The sequence below is a fragment of the Mus musculus genome, chromosome 2 (genome assembly GCF_000001635.26).
Source record: "Mus musculus strain C57BL/6J chromosome 2, GRCm38.p6 C57BL/6J".
In the NCBI taxonomy this organism is placed as follows: domain Eukaryota; kingdom Metazoa; phylum Chordata; class Mammalia; order Rodentia; family Muridae; genus Mus; species Mus musculus.
In genome coordinates this window covers 102,126,257-102,148,306 of record NC_000068.7, presented here as the reverse complement: position 1 = coordinate 102,148,306, position 22,050 = coordinate 102,126,257, and the positions used below count along the sequence as shown (strand labels likewise).

Genomic DNA, 22,050 nt, shown 5'->3' with positions numbered 1-22,050 from the left:
ACTATAGCCCAGTGCTGTCATGGTTTCCTTCGGGCACTTTTGTCTTGCTTAACGATGCAAAACAGAAAATGCACACAAATGGTTCCTCAAAATGAGGCCTATCGTTATTGCTTCTTTTACCTCCAGGGCCTCATAGTGCAAAAGCTTATTCACTGCAAAACAATGAAGCCTCTAAATCTCCCGCCTTCATATTTTCCATTCCATATTACAGTCGAACATGGTGAAATTAATTGTGGCCAAGGCAGAGACGACAGGAAAAACCTATAATGGTTTATCATATTCTGTAGGCTTTGTGAGGGCTGTAAATTTAAGGCATATAGGAATTGTATTTATTCTTCAGGTTCTGCAAATTTTTTATGTTGCCTTTCCCCCCATGGAGGTGTGTGTGTGTGTGGGGGGGGGGGCGGGGAGGTTCTTCTGGATAAGAGGGAAGGGGGTCACTTTGCGTTGACAAAGAAGAGAGCAGTCAGAGAGATGTTCCCAGTGTTGCAGACCCCTGCAGAGCCCTCCCTCCCAAGCTTCTCCAGTTTCATGACTGTTAATAGCTGAATTATTGATGCTGGTTAGCTGGTGGTGAGAGCTGCTTCTGAGACAGCCTCTACCCTTACATCAGCTCTTTGATAGCAGCGATTGTCGGAATCACATTCCATAGGGAGAAGTTATAAATTGAATAGGTGTGTGTGTGTGTGTGTGTGTGTGTTGTGCACACATGCTCACAGCAGGAAGACCTCTGACCATATGTCTGTGTGTGTGTGAGCACCCTTTGTCTAACCTTGTAGTGTAGAAATTTACATCCTTTGATGGGAGCAGGATCATTGACATTACCCTATTACCTTGAGGGTCCACAACTCTTCCTGACATGGAACTGCTCTGGTGTCAGTCCATGTGGACAGTGAAGATGCTAGAGGCCGAAGTTCTATGAAATTCCCCATTCTTAGGCATTTGGAGAAGCTATTTTAGCTACGGTAATCCCTAGGGCTGTGTGAGTATGGACGGGGCCTGAGTCATGGTCTTTTGTCATTGCTGCCTGCTTGTTTACTTTTGAGACAGGGTCTTACTATGTAACTTTGCTGACCTGGAACTCTGTATGTAGACCAGGCATCTTGAATACGTACAAGTGCAGTTGCCTCTACCTGCCATGGGCTGGTATTACAGGCGTGTGCCATGAGCCTGTGCCAAGAGCCAGGAATGAGTTCAGGGTCTTTATTCTGTTTAGAAAGCAGAAATCCACCAACAGAATTAACACACCACACACACACACACACACACACACACACACACACACACAATGGCATAGTGAGTCCTTGGGATGCTGTAGCTCACAGGCTTCAGACATTCCGACAGTGCCCCATAGGTACACATTTATACATTCACACAAAAACTCTTACGTGAATGGTTCACGGCAGCAGCTTTCACACTTGCTCCAAAGTGAAAGTGCCCACTGCTGTAAGAATGGACAAATACAGTGAGGTACCTCCATACGGTGGAATGTTACTCGGCCAGAGAATGAAGCAAAGTACCGAAACCTATTGAAGACGGGCGTACTTTGACCATTGGTAAAGGAAAGAAGTCAGTTACAAAAGACCACGATTTTCTATGCCACTGTTGTGAAGATATCCAGAATCGGAAAACCCGTTGAGACAGAAAGCAAGAGGAGGGTGCCTGGAGGACTTGGGGGTGTGGAAGGAAGTGGGGCGTGGCCGACCTGGTGTAAAGCTTCCTTCTGGGCTTTTGGAACGCTATGAGGAAGGCTGTAGTGATGGTTGTATGAATGGTCTGCCTTACATTGTGCAGTTGAATAGTGTATGAATTTTATCTCAGTAAATCTGTCTAAAAGTCACATTTAAATTGCAGATTAGAATATTATATAAAAACTGAATTAAAAGATACTCTTTCTGTTCCTAATATATTTAGATTTATTCTAATATGTTCCCCTCCATGTCTTTAAATGTTGCTGAATGTGACCCATCATGCTGAATCCAGAATCCATATTTTTATACATTTTTCTCCTTTTTACAGACGAGAACTTGAGTCCCAGAGCGTCAGGATGGCAAGTCTTACTCAGTTGATTAGTGGTGGAGTTGAGACTGCAGATGGTGCTTCCCAAGTCTCATTTCTCTGTGCTCCCGGAAGCTTGGGGGTTCTGCAGTATGGGACAGTGTTGGAATTAGTAAAGGTTCTGGCAGTGAGGGCGGGGGAGATGGCTTGTCAGTAAGGTCCTGAGTTCCATATTTCAGGGTCCACATAAAAAAACTAGAGAGGTATCAAGCATGACCTTGGTACTGGAGACGGGGAGGTGGGCAGGTTGTAAGAAGTGCATTGGACTCCTTGGCAAGGTCAAGGCCACCAAGACATTTGTATAAATGGTGGAGGCACCTAGGTGATGACACCCCAGGCTTCCCTCTGGCTCCTCCCAAACATGAATGTATGCACTGTCCTACATAAACTCACAGGAAGAGCAAAGGTGCTGCTACTGACTAGCCTCCTTGCAAACCCCCTCCTCCAGGGGCCTGGGTGCGTAGGGAGTTCCAGGCATGTAAGGACAGGCTCCCCTTAGCATGGAGTACTGTGTTCCGTTTAGCACAGCAGGTCGGTCGCCTTACTTACAGAGGATATGCATTTGTTTATATTTTAGGCAAAGATACTATTTTCTCAGCATTTTATAGAAATGACATTCAGCATGCCTAAATGGCTGCTATTTAGATGACAGGTGTCTAGCTCGCTCTTCCACTGAAAGTAAAATTTGGTATAGGAGGCGGTAAAAAACTAGGGAGTGTGTAAGTGGAAATGAGGGAGAAGAGACACACTGGTGTGTGCCCGAAGCTCCATTTGGTATCTGTTAATTGTGGATAGAGATACAAAGAAAAGAACATTTTAGCATTACTACAGACTTGGGGGTGTGGTGGGGGCTGCTTTTGAGGGGCAGAGAAAGTGAGATCCATAAACAGTTCTGGGTTATCCAGATGTTTGTGTGGTGTGACTAGGACGAGAATTTGCCTCTAGAAGTTAGGAGCTGCTTCAGAACCGCTCCCACTTCTAGGGTCTGAGAGGCCATTGCATGGCCAAGTGGCAAGGCTGCTTTGTTTGTTTGTCTTTTTTTTTTTTTTCCAAAATCAACTTGACACAAGGTGGGGTCAGCTGAGAAGAAAACCGCAATTGAGAAAACACAGCCATAAGACTGGCCTGTAAGCTAGCTTATGGGACACATCCTTACTTGATGATTGGTGTGGACCACATGGTCCTGTCCATTGTGGGTAGTTCCCTCCATGGCTGGATGGTCCCAAGGTGTATAAGAAAGCAAACTGAGCAAACCAGGAGGAGCAAGCCAGTAAGCAGCGCTCCTCCATGGCCTCTGCTTGAGCTCCTGCCTCCAGGTTCCTTCTTGAGTTCCTGCCCTGATTTCCCGTGGGTGATGGATTGTGATGTGGAGGTGTAAGATGAAGTTAGCGAAGCAATAGAAAGCTGACACACCTAGCATTTGGGAAAAACTCCTGCGTTGTTAGCTTTGTGAATAACTATTTGTCTCTAGCAGGGACATTTCTTGTGCTAAGAGACACCCGCGATGGATTCAGTGTTTCGGTTCTTGACTCCATTATGAATGTAGCACTAATAATGGACCCAAGTCAGAGAGGCCAACACCTTTGCTAAGTTAGGAGTTTGAGCTGAGGCTTTTAAGTGGGGGAGGACTAGCCTTCTTCTGCAGGTCTGGCCTGCAGCAAGGTCTCCTTCAGAACTAAAAGGAAAAGCCCACATTGTCTGATTCTGCTGACAGTTGGTCTGCACAGTTTCTGTTGGGCAATGATCTCTTCCTCTGATGAAAGATAGTTGTCTAATTGAAAGGGCTTGGGACAGGCATGCACAGAAGGAATAAATACAAAGATTTGATGACTAAAACAATATCGGTTTGATTAAAAGAGGCAGGCTCAACCAAAGTATGCCATCCTTTGAACTCCCAGTATGTCAGCACAGCCCCTAACCCACTGTTGACCTCTGAGACAAGTCTTTGGTCCTCCACGTGCTCCATATTTACCTGTGGGAGCACCTATATGTGCTTCATCTTCTGTCAAATGACAACAGCCATGTGCAGAGATAGACAGCTGAAAACAAGGTAGTGAATACAGACAGAGCAATTGATCAGTATCATATCCTCAAAAACAAAACAAAACAAAACAAAACAAAAAACAAAACAGCTGTTATTTTTTTTTTTTACAATTAGGTGGTAGAAATTCCCATTTTCTGGATCAGAAATCTAAAGCTTATGCCACTAGCCAGAGGGTTGCAGCAATAGTATGGACTATGCTGAGGGCTACCTGGGCATCCATTTGAGATTCTAAGGTCTTTTTTTGAGGAAGTTGGCTCCTCTTGGTTACTGGGACCCCGGATCAGTGTTTGCCTGTGTCTGCGTATTTTATTCCCAAGTTCTCATCCTTTACCTTCCACACCCCTCACCTAGAATAACTGAGGCCAAAGAGATGTTCTCCGCGTGTTCTGCCTGTCCAAATCGCTGTTGCTACTTTCTGTATGTGCTTGCCTTTTATTCTCAGTGTCAGCGAATATAATCTCTCATAGCAGATGAGGGCTTCCTCTCCCCAGTCTGATGCTTGGGAACAATCCTGGCTCACCAAACGCCCCTGGGCACAGACTGTGGCTCAGTACCAGATTGATGCTATAAGGCTTTTTGCCTTGTCTCCTTTTAGACATTGAGAATTCCCTTTTTATCAGGATTGTATGTATACCTGAGTGTGAAGACTCAGAGCCTAGTTAGTGGTCAGACTCCTGTAAAACAACAACAACAACAAGCCAACAAGCAGTAACAACAACAACAAGGTGCCGCCAACAACAACAACAAGCAAACCACTAGCAGCAGTAACAACAACAACAATAACACCAAACCAAGCAGCAATCCCAGAATGAGCCTCTGAGGGCCATCAGCCTTGGTCTGGACCTTTTGGGCTCCAGAGAGGCCAGAGATGGGTCTGAAGGGCTCTGTGGTTTGTAAGTGAGCTGTTAGCTAATGGGCTTTGGTCTAGTGGCTGTAGGAGTCTTTGGACGCTATGTAGCAGTAGTCAGAAATTTAAAGGAAACTCATTACTGGAGCAGTTATTGCTTTTGTTCAGAATGGCTCATCCCAGTCAGGCCCTATTAAATACAGCAATTTAACTGACACTTAGTGTCTTTAGGGGGATGAATTATCCTTTGGCCTGGTCACCTCCACTTTGAAATTTGATCATTGGTACATCGTGGGGAGAGCTGCTCCGGATGATGCATTTGCTCGGGTGAGCCCGCTATAGTCCTTCATTCAGCACACGTTTAATGGGAACCACCTCTGCACGCTACACCGAGTGGCGCTCTCATTTCTGATGAAAATGAAGCCAGCCTGGACCCGGCACCGAGGGAGCTCATTGATTTCATTCAGTCAGAAAGTATTGATTGGCACCTACTGTGTGTAAAACCTGGGCGTGGTATTGCCCAAGAGCACAATGGCAGGCTATTGATAGTCTCCTTGCAGTCTCTGTGAGATAGAAACGTCAGGTGAGTTGCCTGGGTCCAGCCTGGAACCGAGTACATTTCCTAAGGAGCCCTGGGAAGGCAGGTCCACAGGAGGGTGGTTGGATTCAGGGGCAGGACAGGACACTTTGTTGTGGAGGTGACTTAGTGAACCGCGTAGGATGTCATCTGTTGTGATGATAGGTGAGTGAGGACAGGGGCTGGCACAAGGGATGGCTCAGAGCCCTGTAAAACAGGCACAGTGTGAGTGACTGTGCTCCCCTGCAGCTGTTAGCACCAGGTCGGTCAGGCCCAAGGGAGAGTTGGCTTTTGAAGTGCTGGAACTAGTTTGCCCAGTACTTGAGGACTGAGTGTTCTAGCTGGTCCCTCCCCATGTAGAAATAGGCTGTGAAAGCAGATTAGAGTAGAAAGGAGCTTGGAGCAAGATGGGAGGGGTTAGTATTCCTTAGACCTGAACACCAGTGGGTAGAAGTTCAAATTCTCTACATGTAAATATCTGTGATTTGGCTAACTCTCAAGTTAGGATGATGACATTCCGAAGGCTGCTGGGGAAGAAGTCTCTCAGCAGTGAGCTCCACACGGGCGGAACTGGGCAGTTCTTTCAGCAAATGCTTTGTTAATTTAGTAATAGGGAATGATTTCTTCTGAACTCTCTGCCTGTGCTGAGTTACTGTATGCCAGTTCTGTGATAGCTGTCACCTTCATTAAAATTCTAAATGAATGGCATTTATTTACACCCTCATTTGTTTAGAAAATAGACTTAGATGGAAAGAAAATAAAAATCACTAGTAATTGCACCAGTCAAAGTTTGACAGGCTGCACTTTTGTCATGTTTGATATAGGTATGAATGTGTGTTTAGTTTTAACATCCATTTTCCAGTTTACTAGAGCAAGCACTTTTCTATTTATGAAAACATTTCTAACTGGGGATGTGGCTCAGTAGTAGGGTCCTTTTGTAGTTGGCACACAGCTCTAAATTGCATCTCCAGTTTTTTTTGTTGTTGTTGCTGTTTTCAAGACAGGGTTTCTCCGTATAGCCCTGGCTGTCCTGGAACTCACTCTGTAGACCAGGCTGGCCTTGAACTCAGAAATCCACCTGCCTCTGCCTCTACCTCCCAAGTGCTGGGATTAAAGGCGTGCGCCACCATGCCTGGCTCAGTTATTTTTAAGATATGCACGTGCGTGTGCACACACACACACTCACATGAGAGAATGAGAGAGAGAGAGAGAGAGAGAGAGAGAGAGAGAGAGAGAGAGAGAGAGAGAGAAAATATTTCCCTAGTCTTCTTAGCCAATGTAATTCTCAGGTTTCTTTTCTACAGTCTCTATTGTGAAGATAATTGGTTTTCCAGTTGTCTTCCAACCAGGAGCTCTGTTCTGATACTGGTTCAGTTTTCTGCGTTGCACAGTTTAGTGAGTCTCTTGAGTGGGCCCCCCCTTCCTTCTGTAGGGGTACTTTGCCAATTCATCCAAATCTACTTTAATGGCCATATTGAATTCAGTCCAGCCAACATTCTAGAATTTATTTACTCACTCTCCAAAACTGGGCTTTTATGTCCAAGTTTTAGTTTTTGTGAGTGGTGTCGTGGTAGCACATTTGTAGCTCTAGTTGGTGGATACCTTAAGCATTTCTTCAGATTCAAAGAGATTGCAGAAGCTACATCCATTTCTGCCCCAAGGACCAAGTGGCTCTGAACATACACACACTCAGCACCCAGTCCTGTAGAGCACTGTGTCTGCCATTTCTTCCAGTGCATCTGTGTGGTCCCTTCAGTGTCTGATGGGGAGTCAGTACGCCATGATTCTGTGGCTGCTGGTGCTGCCCCCCTGCAGGGGAGCATAGGACATCTTTTACAAGTCCCTGTGGTCCACATGATCTCCACTGGGTGTTTTTTTTCTGTCACTCTAGGGTCTCATTGGATCTTTACCAGCCTCTCTTGTGGCTCACACTGGAGAGGAGCCCATTGGTGTCTTTCCTGCTTTAGGACAGCACAATGTATTAAAAGGTCAGAAATTCAGATGAATAGGCCCCAGAGAGATAGCTCCATTGTTAAAATGCTTGCCCTGTAAGCATACGAACTAGAGTTTGATTTCAAGAATCCATTTTTTTTTAAAGCCAGGCATGGCGACTCCTAGTGCTGGGATATACAGACAGACAGACAGATCCCTAGGACTCACTGGCCAGGTGCCTAGCTTAGTGAGTGAGCCACAGACCAACAAGGCAGGTGACACTTTTTTCAAGGCACAAACCTAGAGATTGTCCTTTAACTTCCACATGCACAAGCAACTGTACCATACACACACACATGCACACACACATGCACACACACACACACACACACACACACACACACACACAAATAAAAAAGAAAGAAGAATGACAGATATTTTCATCCTGGCTCGCACAGGCCTGGCCAGGGCCCCCGAGAGCTCACTTAACCCACTGTCCCCAACTTTCTAGTAGATAAGAACTAGGGACCACCTAAATTGTAAGGTGGCACTTGTGTCACGGTTTATAGGCACGCCACAAATTTATTAAGATGACTTGTCTTACAACAGTGCCAACTTCATTTATTAGCTTTCTGCCGCAGAGCAACCCTGTTGGGTTACCACCACTTTCTGTTAGGTAAAGCCATACCCAATTCCAATTAAGTCAAAGAATGTCTAATTTCCTGAAGTCAGGATTGAGGTCATAGCCTAGAGGGCTCAGGAATTCCAAGTGTAACTAATCCATCAAATTATGATTACAGAGAGGAAATACCCTATCAATATCCGATGTGCTGAGAGGGTCACCTGCTGGTGACCAATCATTCTGAATAGCCATGCCCCGTCTGAGTGGACTGGGCTGGTGTGTGTGTGGTGTCTCCTAGGTGTGAGTCCCATTCTGGAACTGGTCAGCTTCCTTTCTGATATCCTGTTTCTGTTGAAATGTGAAGCACTTGCAGGCTGCTGTGGCAAAAGGGGTTGGCTTTTGCTCCTTCCATGTCACCTGTGCTTCCTCCTGAAGTCCAAACTCCTTCATCCATGGTGTGTGTGTGTGTGTGTGTGTGTGTGTGTATCTTCCAAAAGGGGGGTAGGATGGAGAGAGAGAGAGAACAGAAGAGGGGAAAGTGAAGGGGCAGGGGGAGAGAAAAGAGGGGAAGGAAGAGAGGGAGGGAAAGGAGAGAGTAAGAAAGGGAGAGATGGGAGGGGTGGAAAAGAGAGGAAAAAAGGAGAGGGATGAGGAAGGAGGAGGAGACAGAGAGCATGAACATTCGAATGCGTTGGTCATATTTTATAGAATCTTGCCACATTCTGCTTCTTGGAGAAAATGGCTTATCTTCAGTGTCATTGTCCCTATTTTATGGGGCCATGCTCCTGAGATGGATCATCCTATAGCTTCCCTTTGGCTATAGAGAGGACGACCCCTGGCTGTGGTCCCATTACTTTACAGCTATTGATAGAGATAATTCTAACAAAGTCGAAAGTGAAATGGAAACGCAGTTTAAACACTCTAGTCTTGACCCAGCAATGGCCTCTCTCTCCCCATCCTGCTACAAATAGGAGGCAGGGACCTGATAATTCACCCCCTTGGTAATTCGCATCTAACCCCAGCAGATGGTTTTGTTTAATCCTTTTATTTTCCCCTAAATCATATAACGGGAACTCACAGATTAGGGGAGAAGAGCCGAGAGTTTTGGAGGCGTGTGTAACTGGGATCTGGGTGGAGGAACCTGACTTTTCTCACTATGGTTTTCCCATGGATACCACCAGAGGTGTAAGATGCCTTCAGAGTTGTTCTGCATGTTAGGTGGGCATCCTCCGGGACAGTCCTCAGCTGTGTGCCCAGAACAGACATGGTGACCTGCTGAATGCACTTGACCTGGTGTTCCTGCCCCTCCTACCTTTGGGGCCCTCTGGAGCCAGCTGCCCCTCTGGGCACTGAAGCTGCTTGCTACACCGAACCTGGCTTAAACGGTTCTCTGGTTATGTGATCTTAGGTGAGGTATTTAGCTTTTATTTCCTCCTGGGTGACCTCGGCACTGTTTCCTTCCTCACTCATAGGGTGGAATCATGTGATGATATTGGTGAAGACTCCTGTGTACTTAGCCTAGCACCCAGCATATGGACAGTGCTAGGTTGTTGGGTTAAATCTCCCCTGATCCCACCCATCTTGTCCTTACTTCTGGCTGTATCTGCTTTGCCACAGATGGGAACACCCCATTCTTGTGTAGGAAGCAAATCTTTCAGCTTAGCAGGAAAGAAACATGTGATGTTTCTGCCACCCCTAGTTGAATGCTGTGCCCATCTCACAATAGGGCTTGATTTGGGTCATTCTATCTTCAACCACACACAATGGGCTCCTCTGACTCTTCCAATCCTCGGGGAGAAAGTTAACAATTCTAATTCCAAGAGCTCTGGGAAGACCCACCCACTCAGCAGGCATTATTTATTTATGCTTTAATCTTTGTAGATTACTCCAAGTTGCTTGATGCTCTCCAGAAAGCCCCTGAGTAAATGGAAGTTGTGCATACACCCAAAGTAATTAATGCACTTTCTACTAGTGCAGGAACATGTAATTTGCAGGAATGTGTGTCAAGACCCACCCTGCTAAATTTATACCCTGTAATTTGCAACGTTCGCTGGCACCGAATCTGTAGAGCAGTGAGCAGTGAGAGGAGCTTACCTGCTTCGCAATTATATCTGCTGGCTGGTGTTGCAGGGTTGGGTAACTGGGAGAGAGGAGATTTCAATCACTTAAGTAAATGAGAAGTGGCTCCCTGGGGCCCATCTGAGATGGCCCTCTGGTCTGAAGGCTGGTTAATCATGTTTCCTCTGTGCAGAGTTGAGAGCTGCTGAGGACGGAGGAAGGGAAGACTAGAAGGCACGGGTCCTGAGTGTAAAGGGACCTTCGGCTTGAGAGAGGTTTGTACATCGTCTCCCCCTCAGAGAGCCTCCAGGAAAGAAACACATGGGGCTAATCGAACAGAAGTGGTTTAATGGAATATTTTATGAGCTGCATCTGCCCTCATCGCTGGCTTTGGGGAGAGTCCTGTTAGTTTTTAAGACTGGAAGTCACATCTGTAGACCAGTGAGTTCTGTGATGTCCTCGTAAACTTTCTTGGTTGGAGAATCCTGTGGGAGAATCATTGCCGGCTGAAGTTCAGCCTTCTGGTTCTGCCCAGTGCTGGGAGGGAGATGGGAGCCAAGGCATGGCAGTTCCTACCTGAACGCCCGGTGTTCTGGAGACTGAGGCAAGAGGGTCTCAAGTTCCAGGCTACACAGGGCTACATAGCAAGACCTTGTTTCAAAACAAAAACTGAAACAAAATAAAACAAAACATATGCAGGGGTGGGCTGGCTGGGGTTCCCCAACACAGGAATCCAGCGGAAGACGATTTGAGGTTTAGTTAGCCCCAGCGCTGAAGATTCTGTTTCTTCTGAATGACATTAGGTACTTACTGAACCTTGTGTCTTTCCCTCATGTGTGGAATGGAAGTAATAGTAGCTCTGATTGGCCTGGTTATGAAAATGAGGTGTTCGTAACGGTGCCTGGCACCCAGAGGACACACAGTAAACGGTCCGTTTTCAGGAATGCCATTTACATTTGGAGAAGGCACCATACTCATTAATTACAAACATCCCTCGGCTACCCAAACCAGAAGTGGAATGGGTAAACAAGCCAGGAATCCTGTACTCTTTGAAAATCCATTTGAGGCTGGAAAATGTGGATTTGATTCACACCAGGCTGTGAATGAGAGGGGCCTGTAAAAGTCTCCACCATCTTTACCTCAGGACTTTTCTAAGATGCTGGGGGCCTTCTCTAGGGTTGGAAAATATAGGGAAGGCTATGGAATCTGGGTCAGGAGAGCCTTTCTCCCAGGAGATGATCCGTAAATGATCCTGTTACGAATGTGGCTTTTCACCTTTGTGTCCGAGTCCATGGACAGCTGAGCTTGGGGAAGAAGGTTCTTTTCTCTGTGCATCTCTGTGTGGCTGCATCTCCCACTACTAAATACTTATGGGCTGATGATGGCACCTGGGGAAGACCTGTGTTTAACTGACTGAATATTAAGAAGCATGTTTAAGAGAAGCGGTCTTTGGCTTTTTTACAGCAATGAATTCATTCCTGTTTGCTGCTCTTCTGCAGGAAGCTGTGCGGTCTGAGGGAGCGGGGCAGCTCTGTTTCCTTATGGCTTTTCCAGCTTGGACTGGGATTTCCTCTGAGGACTTATTTAGGACAACAGCAACAACAACAACACCACCAAAATACATGTTTATAGTGGTGTTGCCTCAGTGGAGATTAGAGCCTTCTCTTGAAATTTTAGTTATGAAAATAACATACACTGTGTTTCTGTTTGCTTGAATCGGATGTAGTCTTAGCTTCCTTTTTTTCTTCAGTGGGTATACTACCCTCCAATACTACCCTCCAGATGCTACCCCACCCCCCACCCCCCGACACACACACTGTGGCCAAGGCCCTGCACACAACTGGGTTTCTTAGCCTGGCTTCCTTGTATGCAAAAAAAAAAAAAAAAAAAAGATTTTGTCCTGTTCACATGTCCATGGGCTCCCCAGCTCCCATCCGAGGCTCCTCCCTTTTCTTTAGAGTTTCTAGAGGAGTTCATTTCTCTGAAAAATTTCCTTGTCTGCTGAGATGGACCAGGCCTTTTTGTCTCATTAAGTCAGATGCATCTGGGCTATAGTATGGAGACACTGGTTGGGAGCCACAGACAGGGCTTTTAGATGTCTTCACTGCAAATGCGCACCCTCCTACCTGGCTGGCTGTTTGCCTGTCTGCAAAGAAGACTTAGGAAAAACAGCACAAACAAAACCACCGGGGTCTGAGTTCACGTCCGCCAGACAAGCAGGAGCAAGAGCAGCATAGGGGGAAACGTGGGCATGGGGCTTGCGGGCCCACCAGGCTAGCTGCACCGTGTGCCAAGTTCAGGGAGGAATTCTGTCTTAAGAGTAAGATGGCGAGAGAGCAACCTAGGAAGCTGTCAGACCCTGTACTACCTCTGCCCTTCACGTGGATGTGTACTGGCAAGCACGCATACACATGGACGGGGTGGGGGTGGGGTGGGGATGGGGTGGGGAGGAGCGACCCTGTGCCAAAGGCTTATGTTGAATGGTATTAAATGAAATTAAACTCCTTAGGCATGAACGGGCCTGTCCACTATCCCACTGTCACCCACCTATGCCTCATACATTGGGCTGGTGCAGCTGCTATGCAAACACTGTTCTATAATTGATTTTTTAAAAAGTTTGAGACGTTTAATCCATGAAGAAAATGCTATACACAGGTCACTTCCCCTTATCCAAGAGTTCCACGGTCATGGATTATTATGGTAGCAAAAAACACAAGGAAACATAGTATTCAAGAAGATTATTTTCTTTGTCTTAAGACCCAACCACTTCTTTTCTAGAAATGCAGACTGCCTATCAGAATGTCCCCAGCTTTGTGTATATAGCCGCTTACTAAAACTCAGTTCTACCCTTTGACTCTTCCTTGTTTTCTTTTGGGCTTTAAGAGTTCCAAGGCAGCTGCTCTGAAGGTCCAGTACTGTGCTCAGGGCCTTGCACCTTGCCTGCACTGGAGAGGAAAGGATGTCTTTCACTATAGTGTTGGCATTCAGTTCCACGGATGCTAAAGTCTGAAGCCCGAGGTGGTCCCTTGAACTGCCAGTGGCACTTGGGATTGCTCGCCCCTTCTGCGATGCTGAAGCGAAGCAGACAGGGCAGCACTAGTCTGAGCAGAGCACAGCTAGGAGAGTGGGTCTGGTGCCAAGAATGCCATCTGCTGTCTCCCAAAGGCAAAGATTGATGACGGTTGTCTCTGCCTTCAATAAATAGAGAGACTAAATATATTCGTTTATTTTAAGTTTGAGCAGCCTTTCATAATATTTCTTGTTAGACAAGGAATTTATGTTGGGGTGATTAAAGTCTGATTCTCAGATGGATGGCTAACATTTTTTAGTAGCTTCCCACCCAATTCTATTTCTTCATTGTGCTTCTGAGTTTGTCTCTCTGTGGGACAACTGAGCTAATCTACATGAGGGGTTGCCCATTTGGCATACCCCCGCTCCAGAGATGGTGCACATTTCTCACTGTGTATAAGGTAAGGTCCAAACTCCATCCTCTGACTTGCAAAAGCCTTTCCCAGGCTGCTGGCTCTCATCAGGACCATTCAGCCATTTGCTGTCATGTCTCCACTTACCTCAGTACTTTCTCTGCAATAAGAATTCAGTTTTACCCAACCTACAAAGCCAGGCAGGCTGCAAACTGTTCCATGAAGCAGTCAGTGCGAGGTCCTCTGGAGTAAATGTCTCCCTCCTTAGTGACTCCGCTATTTCTTGTGGTTCTCTTTTCTGTGTCACTTAGGCCTCCCGACACTTATGAACGCTTGGGACTCCACTGGTCAGGTGTTTCTTGCGCTTTTTCCTGGGTTCCCTCCTGGGTAACCTTTTAGGTTTCCAGAAAAATCCCTTGCGAGGGTGGAGGCTAATAAGTGAGTTCATTGAATGAATATGTATTCTAAAACACAGTCAGTGACTTAGAGGGTCACCCAAGGTGGTCCACATCCGTGTGCTTCCGGTAGATCCTTGAGTGTTTCACTGGCATCCTTGTGGTGTGGTATTGCAGCCGCAGCCTGGCTGCCTAGTTGTGGCACAAGTACTTGGGCACTAGCCACAGTTGTTTTTAATTAGAAAGGTGTAATAGCGCCTTTTCGTTACCACTGCCCTTGAACATGGTACTTACTATTGATTTTAATTAGTCAACCTAGATTGCGTTCAGTCTTTATTCTAAAGCTGTTAGAGGCTGGCAACCCTTGGTGATAGATCTTCACTTCAGGATGTGAACCTCTGAGGATCTGGAAACTAAAAAACAAAACAAAAACTAGATTAAAAAAAATAGGAAGAATACAAACCCTGGTACTTGCAGGCAAAGGATGGGGGAATTCAGGCAATGTTTACGTTCTAATTTTTCCACTGCCGTTCTGAAGTTACTTGCTAGTTTTGAAAAATTTAAAAAACCCCAGAAAATCCATTAGACATAAATTATGTATAAATCATCTTACCCAAATGATTATGCCAGCTCTCATTAAAGAGAAAAATATTGTTCTTATTTATTTGCAGGGGAAATTCTGAAGAATACTATTTTCTCGGTGTTTCCCAGTTTTCTTATTTTGTCCTTACAGTAGTGAGCCTGATTCACAGTGGAAGTTTGGTGACAGCAAAGTGTACCCTACTCCTTCCTAGGAAGCAGGCCTCGCTCGCTCGTTAATGGGGACACCAGGAGATGTGCATGGCTGGCTCTTCCTGTGATGTTTTACAAAATCTACTCCCCTTTTCCTTCTGCTCAGTAGCCGAGGGACTGATGGTGGAGCCTGAATGCTTACCCCACAGGTTGGAGTAGTCTAGTACAGAGGGGTATTGCTGGAGAGGTGGCCAAGGTGGGGTGGGGGTGGGGCACCACGCCTTCATTGAACACAGTTAAAAGGCCTGTACTGGTACCTTCTCCCTTAAGGCTCTCCCCGTGTGCTTTGTGGACCTGAGACTGCAGCTGGACTGTGCCCTGGGACTCTGGGACTGGAGGAGTGTGGTCTGAGGTGCTTTTTCCACCCACACCTTGCCTCCTCCCTGCGGGAGGAAGCTGAGCTTTGAGTGGCCTTTCCGTGTTTACTCACGTCGGGATTTTTACTGGGGTGGGGGAGGTGGGTGGAGATTGAGTGGCTCCTGGCTGAAGTTTGAACAGAGGTTGTTTGTTTTGTGGGAACACAGAAGCTGATCTGAAAGGGGGAAGGGTAGAGACAGAGAAAGGGAGAGATGGAGAGAAGAGAGGGAGGGCTGTGTACCACAGTCTCCTTTATCCACAGAATTACTTTCTGTTGCCTACAGTCAACTGAAGTCTGAGAAAGTCACCCAGAAAATTCCAGAAGCAAACAGCTCCTGAGTCTGAATGGTAGCTGTCTTTTGAGTAACGTGATGATATCCATGCTGCCTTAGTAAATATCAACAGTCTAACAGTCTATAGTAGGGGGCGAAGAACCTTCCTGGAGGCACAGGGTATTTAGGGAAGTGAGACATGTTTTGGGGGAACAGACGAATTGGTTCGAGGGGAAAATGATAGCCTGGACACACGGGTGGAGTGAGTAGCAGTCTCCCTGGGTTGAGACAATACCTGGGGAAGGACTTCACAACAATTGGGAATTTTCTAGGCGATTCAGAAGGTGCTAGAAAGTCCTTCTCTGCGTGTGCCCCTGTGAGGTGTGCCCAGTTGGAAATCCGATGTAGACTATTATGTCTGGTCTCAAACTGTAGCAGCCAGCCTTCTGGGCTGTGTGTGTTTGTTGCACACAGAACCTCATTATGAATCCATTGCTGGCCTGGAACTTTCTATGTTAGACTAGCCTGGCTTTGATCTCTTAGAGATCTGCCCGCTTCTGCTACCCACAGGCTGGATCAAAGGCATGCGCCACAGCACGTCTGGATTACTGGACATGCTGCTGTGGTACTGCGGGGTTTGGTACACTCTGTAGTCACAACTCTTTTCCAGGTCTTCTGGAATACATCCCTTAGGGTAGGGATAGGGGCTTCTCTGCTGAATAATGATGAATAGTGTTAGGCACCCATTCTCTCTTCACTGGTCTGTTGTTACGTCGTCAAGGCAAATCAGTGATGGCCTCTGTCATGTCCAGGAGCAGCAGTGGCTGGGAGGAATGAGTGGTACCTGTAGGCTGTCACAAGGCTCTCTTGCTTGGGCAGCCTTCTTCATCTCCTCCCTCCCTCCTTTGACACAGGTGCCTCGGATCTGCAAGCCTGCCTGCCCTCTGAGCTCAGGCTCCTCCTGGAGTTGAAGCTTCTGTCCTTGAGCCTCTGGGCAGCAGTGACAGCTTGACACTGCCTTTTTGAAGGAGTTATTGTGACAAGAGAGAATGAGCAAAGCCTTATTAGACTTCTGACTGGGCCTCGGGCAGAATCAGGGACTGTTTGCCCAGTCTGTGGGTTCACTGACTATAAACCGTTCCAGACTGCCTTTCTCTCTGTGTAGTTCTCTATAAACCTTGCTTTTTATTTTTCTTTTTGGTGTGTGTTTGCCAAAGACAACAACAACAAAAATCTTTATGTAACAGAAGGAGAACTTCCAAATTTACCCCATGGAAAAGTTCAGTGTAGCCCATATAAGATTTAGAATAGCCAAGCATCACCCCAAGAGGGCTTGAGGCCTGAGCTTGGTTGTAACTTGAGATGGCGCTCACCTCTAAGAGTGGCATCCACATCTGTGCCTTGGGTTCATTTGGAATGAGATGGAACACACCCACCCTTGACCTTTCTGAATGTCCTCTGTAGTTTGGTTCAGCTTGCTTCAGTGGACCTGGGGCCTTGGGCCAGGCTTGAGATGTCGGCATGCTTGGGGTTTATCAGGGTGTGGCTGATGCCATTTTGGTGTTCAGAGTCAGCCTGCTTTGAGTGTTAGGAAAAATGAGCGAATCGATTAAAAATAAATCCTGAACATGCCATTCCTCTCGACAAGCTGCCCGTTCCCACCGGATCCACACATCATGAGCTGTGGCATGTGACATGGTGTGACTTGGACTGTGTGGACTGACAGTGGCTCAGGCTGTAGATGTAAGGAAGGAGGCTGTCAACTGGGAGTGACGGAGACCTTGTCTGAGAGTCAGCTGTACCAGTCAAACAATGTGTGCCTTTATTTATTTATTTTCTCAAGTAAATATTGTTTTAGAAACTTGGCCTGCATTGGCTGTCCGGAGTGGTCAAATGCAGATCTCTGTACATTTTCAAGAAGTAAACACGTCTTGGGGCCAGGTCCAGATCAAGAACTAGAGCACCCAACACCGTAACACCTCAGGGAGCCCCACACCATGCTTACATCCACCACTGTCCCAACTTCCAACACCACAGATAAATTTTCTCTCTGCTGCTGAATGGGCAAGAATACCTCTTTTCATTCCATGTTAGAAGGCTCTCATTTCCATCCCCATTTCCAGAAGGCCAATTGTGGGATGACCCTCCACCCACTTGGGTTTCGAGGACAACCCATCTTGGCAAGCACACACCTCAGCAGCCTTGGGCTCCAGGCTCTGGCATCCTTGCTCCAGGCGCCCTTGAATGAGCTCTTCTGTCTTCCAGCAGGAATCATGGCCCGAGGCCACCTGGAAGACCCAGTGCCCTGGAAACAGGAGTCCAGAGCAGGCTATAATTGTGGGCTTACAGGGAGTGCCAGGAAGGCTTGGAGAGACGTTCTGCATTCCCCACGCAGGACAGATTAAATTTATACGCTTTAATAAGACTCACTGTTCTGTGTTCCCATCTCACTGTCCCACCTCGGCTAAGTCTTACCTCAGGCACCAAGGGGTGAGGCTCTTGTTAGGGGTGGAGCTGGCAAGAGGGTGGGGCACCTGAGGCCAAGGGGGAGTTCATGAGCTCTCCCTTTCATAGCTGACTAAGGAAGAGCCATCCATAGCCTCCACCCAGTGAGTCCCTGCTGCGTTCCCTTTGTAGCTTAAGTCAATATTGGGATTGGGAGTTCTATAGCTATGGCAAATACCTTTTCTTCCAACTTCCTGAGTTTCTCAGATTTTAAGAATTGTTGTTTTTTTTTTTAATTTTTTGTAATTTAATAAATTGGGTGACCCTTTCCTTTTGACTTTTGTTTCTTGACATCCCTGTTCCCAGCTTTGGTATGAACCATGCTGTTTGGCCTCCCCTTGATCATCTTGGATGCTCTTCTTTGTCCTCCAGATCTATTCCCTATGTTGACATGTTAAGGAATCACTTTTGAAAACTGGATGCAGTGAAGGATCTGCGCACATCCTGAGGGCCCTCAAGGACTTCTCCACAGTCATTGTTCTAGACCTTGATGATTTTAGTGTCAGTCAAGCTACATTTGTGTTAAAACACATTGTTAGAGACTACCAGGCAGAGACTACCAGACTGGGCCTGTGCGCAACGTATTGTCTGGTAAATTGCTTTCTCCCCTTTGACCATATTATAGACATTGTCCCAAGTTGCTGTGTCCAGGCTTCCAGGTCCTTCTAAAGTCTGCTCCATGTTAGGAATGCTTTGTGATTGGCTGCCACCACCCTTGTCTTGGTAAAGAAACAAGTTTTGATGCTGTGAGGAAGAAGGAAGCGAACACCATCTTCTGTGTGCTTCTGTCTGCCCAAATGTTTCCCCAGGGAGAGATGTCTAGGTGTGGAAGGGGAGGGAGAAGGACTGGGTGGATGCCATTGGATCCTATTCCCTTGTCTTGTGGCCCAGGCAGCTTGGCCAGTCAGTCAGCCCTATTCCCACCAGTGGTGTGCCAAAACCAGTTTCCTCACACCCATGTCAATCCCTGTTACATAGATCATTACTTTGTTTAAAGAGTGACAGCTTTATATGGCTCTGTTTAACTGTATGTGAGACTGTGGCTCTTTGTCCTCCCCCGCCTCACCTTGCCCATGTGAGTGCGTAGTACGTGCGTGTGCATACACATGCAAGCAGAGGCCCAAGGTTGATGTCAGGAATTATCCTCCAGTGCTCCTCCTTCTTGTATTGAAGTTGAATCTCTCACTGAAACACAGAACTCACAGTTACGGCAAGTCTTGCAAACCAGCTTGCTCCGGAGAGTCCCCTATCTCTGCTTTCTGAGGTGGGAATTGCAGGAAGGCCACATGTTCACCTGGCGCTTTCTTAGGTTCTGGGATCCAGACTCTGTCCTAACACTTACCCGGCCAGCACACTAACACTGAGCAACTCTCCCCAGGCCTCAGCCTTTTCGTTTGCTATCAGTCGTCTCCCATCAGTACCTTGGTCATTCATTCCCATCACTCATGTTCTTCTGGTTCGTTTGCAGTTTGCTTACTGGTTTTTTTTTTTTTTTAAATGCCTTTGAAAAAAAAATGTTGGCATTCCTGCCTTGAAAAGTTCTATAAAAGATCAAGTTGCCCTTCTTTCTGGCACTAGTTGAAGGCTTTGGTTTTCTGCTTTGTTTTTATTTAATTAGGTGAAAATTTTCCTTTTTGGCTGCAGCGTCCTGGCTGTCTGTAAATGCATTATCAGCTTGCAGCACGGAGTGGACTGTGATGTGAGGTGGATAGTGAGCTGTGCCAGGCTGCGGCTGGAGCCCGCTGGAGCCGATTACCGAGAGGGAGCAGTGAGACCCAATCCCTTAAAAACCGTGGCCCTCCACGTGGTTAGTTAGCATCAAGGCACACTGACTCAATGAGAGGTTTAGGGAGAAGTGTTCAGACTGCACGCGGCTCTGCGTCAGTGTGCGTCCTGATTCTCTTGGCTTTCTTCATGTCATCCTGTTCCCTTAACTCTCGTGGCAAGTTTCCTTGTCACGTCCAGGAGCATGTGAAGAGTTCCCACCGTCCATACTGGTGTCCATACTGGTAAATGGCCTAAGCTCCTTCCCAGCTAAGTGGATGCAGGGCTGAACAAAACTGGGCTAGTTGGGAACCCAGTCCCAACACTGCTATAGCAGTGGATGACAAAGGCCAGCTCCTGATTTCATACTTCATTTCTGCCAGACCGCCCTCATCACCTCCAGTAGCAAAGGCTTGCTGTTTTGCTCTCCATGAGAGTCCCAGCCCCAAATGCCACTGGTCTGCAGCTGTCACTACTCCCTAGATACAGAGAGAAACAAATACCGGCCAAGGGTAGGGTGCTGATGGTCGGGGATTTCCCATGGGGACAGGGTATTGGCCTCTCTATGGATGGGCCTGCAGACTTAGCCGAGGGACTGTCATGATCCAAGGCTCATGGAAACACAGGGCTCACTCTCAGGGTTGTGTCATTGGTTGGACATGTGTGGGCCTGGCTTGTCTTCCCAGCACAGGAGCTGACCTTGACTTCTGTGAGCTGGCTTTGTGAGAATGGGCGTTCACCGAAGGGTGAATTTGCTCTGGATAGCCGTGTCTGGTAATACTGACAGCTCACATCACTCTGAATGCCTTTGTGCCAGGAGCTCTGGAGACAAGCTCTCACCTGCTAACTTTGGGCCGCCTCTGATCTTTGACTTTGAGCCTTGAAGTTTGCACTTAAGCTGATCTAGAGGTAGAGCCTGTTTTGTAGAAAATCTCAGGATCTATGAACTTCTCAGGAGATAGATTAATAATATGAATTTTTTCTTAGTAATCAAGTTCAAATCAAGTTATTACAATATTCAAGCATGAGGACTTTTTTTTTAATTTTGAATTCCATAAATCTTAAACTACATACAAATGTGGAACTCGGCCTCACCTTAGGGAATAATCCACAAGATGTTTGATGGCATGCTTTTTATAATATAGTACAAGGAAGCAACTGGCAGTATTTCCATCCACCCACTCTCACATTCATCCGTCCCTCTCCCACATCCCCAACTCCTTTAAACTTTCTCTCTGAGCCCGGAGTTACATTAGGACACAGGCCTTTCTGTTGTATAGAGGCTGCTTGTGGTGCTGAGGGGGCAGCTGAACAGCAGCCGTTTACGGAGCACTATGGTATGCGAAGCCACAGATGCTCGCACACGCTGGGAGGACTGGGTGGGTATGCAAACTGGCCTGGGAGACCAGGGAGGGAGTGTTTGGAAAGGTGCGATACCTGCAACACACAAGGAGGTCCTGCATTGACCCCAGAGTCTCCCAGCCTTACCCTTTAGGGGATGGAAACTGTGGGACTGTTGCAAACATTGGATGGAGTGGTGAGGTTTGTCCTAGGGTTCAGATTAGAACAGGCTAAGACATGCCGGGGAGGTTTGCCAGTAATGAGGGAAAAATCTGTTCTAGGGTTGTGGGAGGCACGGTTAGAGAGGAAGGAGTAGAAAGACCATGTGCTGACCCGACAGCGTTGGATGGCAGGAGGAGCAAGCTTAGAGAGAACTAGGGTTCTGTTTTAGATATGGTCAACAGATGCTGCAAAGCAAATCTGTTTGGTGCCAAGGGATGAAACTGTGAAACTTGGGTACTGGATGGATTTGTCAGGGGAACAGCTTAGCCAGACACTGAGGTACCAAGTTGGGGTTTTGCCTTGGAGGTCAAACCCACTAAGAGAACAAAGTGGCTTATTCATGGAAGCCATCTGTTGATTGTGCTAAAGGAAGCAGAACCCCGAGACTGTTGAAGGGTGGGTGGAGGAAGCTGCTTCCAAGGGTGTATGAAGGTCCTCGGGGGAACTGGAGGTATATCGGGGGTGGGTGGGTGGAACCGTAGAAGGAAAGACTGATCCAGGTGGCCCAGTGTAGCAGAACTTTGCACATAGACCAGGCAGGCATGGAGGCTCACATCTGTAATCCCTGCATTCTTGATGAGAGGCAGGAGGATTGAATTTTGAAGCCATCTTGGGCCATGTGTTGAGACTTTGCCTCAAGAGTAATACAGTAACCGTTAGATTCGGTCACTGGGAGTCTAGTTGGGGACCCCGTGAGGATGGTTGAGGGTCAGAACCAGCTAATGCTGGGGACTGGAGAGACAGAGACAGGGATGTGTACGGTGGCATTCTTTTTGGAGGTGACTCATGTTCTCAGTGTTCACCAAGCCTTTTGACTTCCTGCCAGTGCCTTCATTCTGAGC

The 22,050-nt window shown here is 47.0% G+C and overlaps 1 protein-coding gene across 4 annotated transcripts in view; it reads left to right on the top strand.

The window, feature by feature from the left end:
- Ldlrad3 (low density lipoprotein receptor class A domain containing 3) overlaps window positions 1–22,050 on the top strand; it is a 236,260-nt gene that overhangs the window by 38,154 nt on the left and 176,056 nt on the right. The window contains exon 2 of one of the 4 annotated variants that reach the window (XM_006499482.1): window positions 10,332–10,413. The exons of the other annotated variants lie outside the window; for them this stretch is intronic. The gene's annotated coding sequence lies outside the window, so the exon portion shown is untranslated. The remainder of the gene's footprint in view (window positions 1–10,331; window positions 10,414–22,050) is intronic. 4 annotated transcript variants of the gene reach the window in all.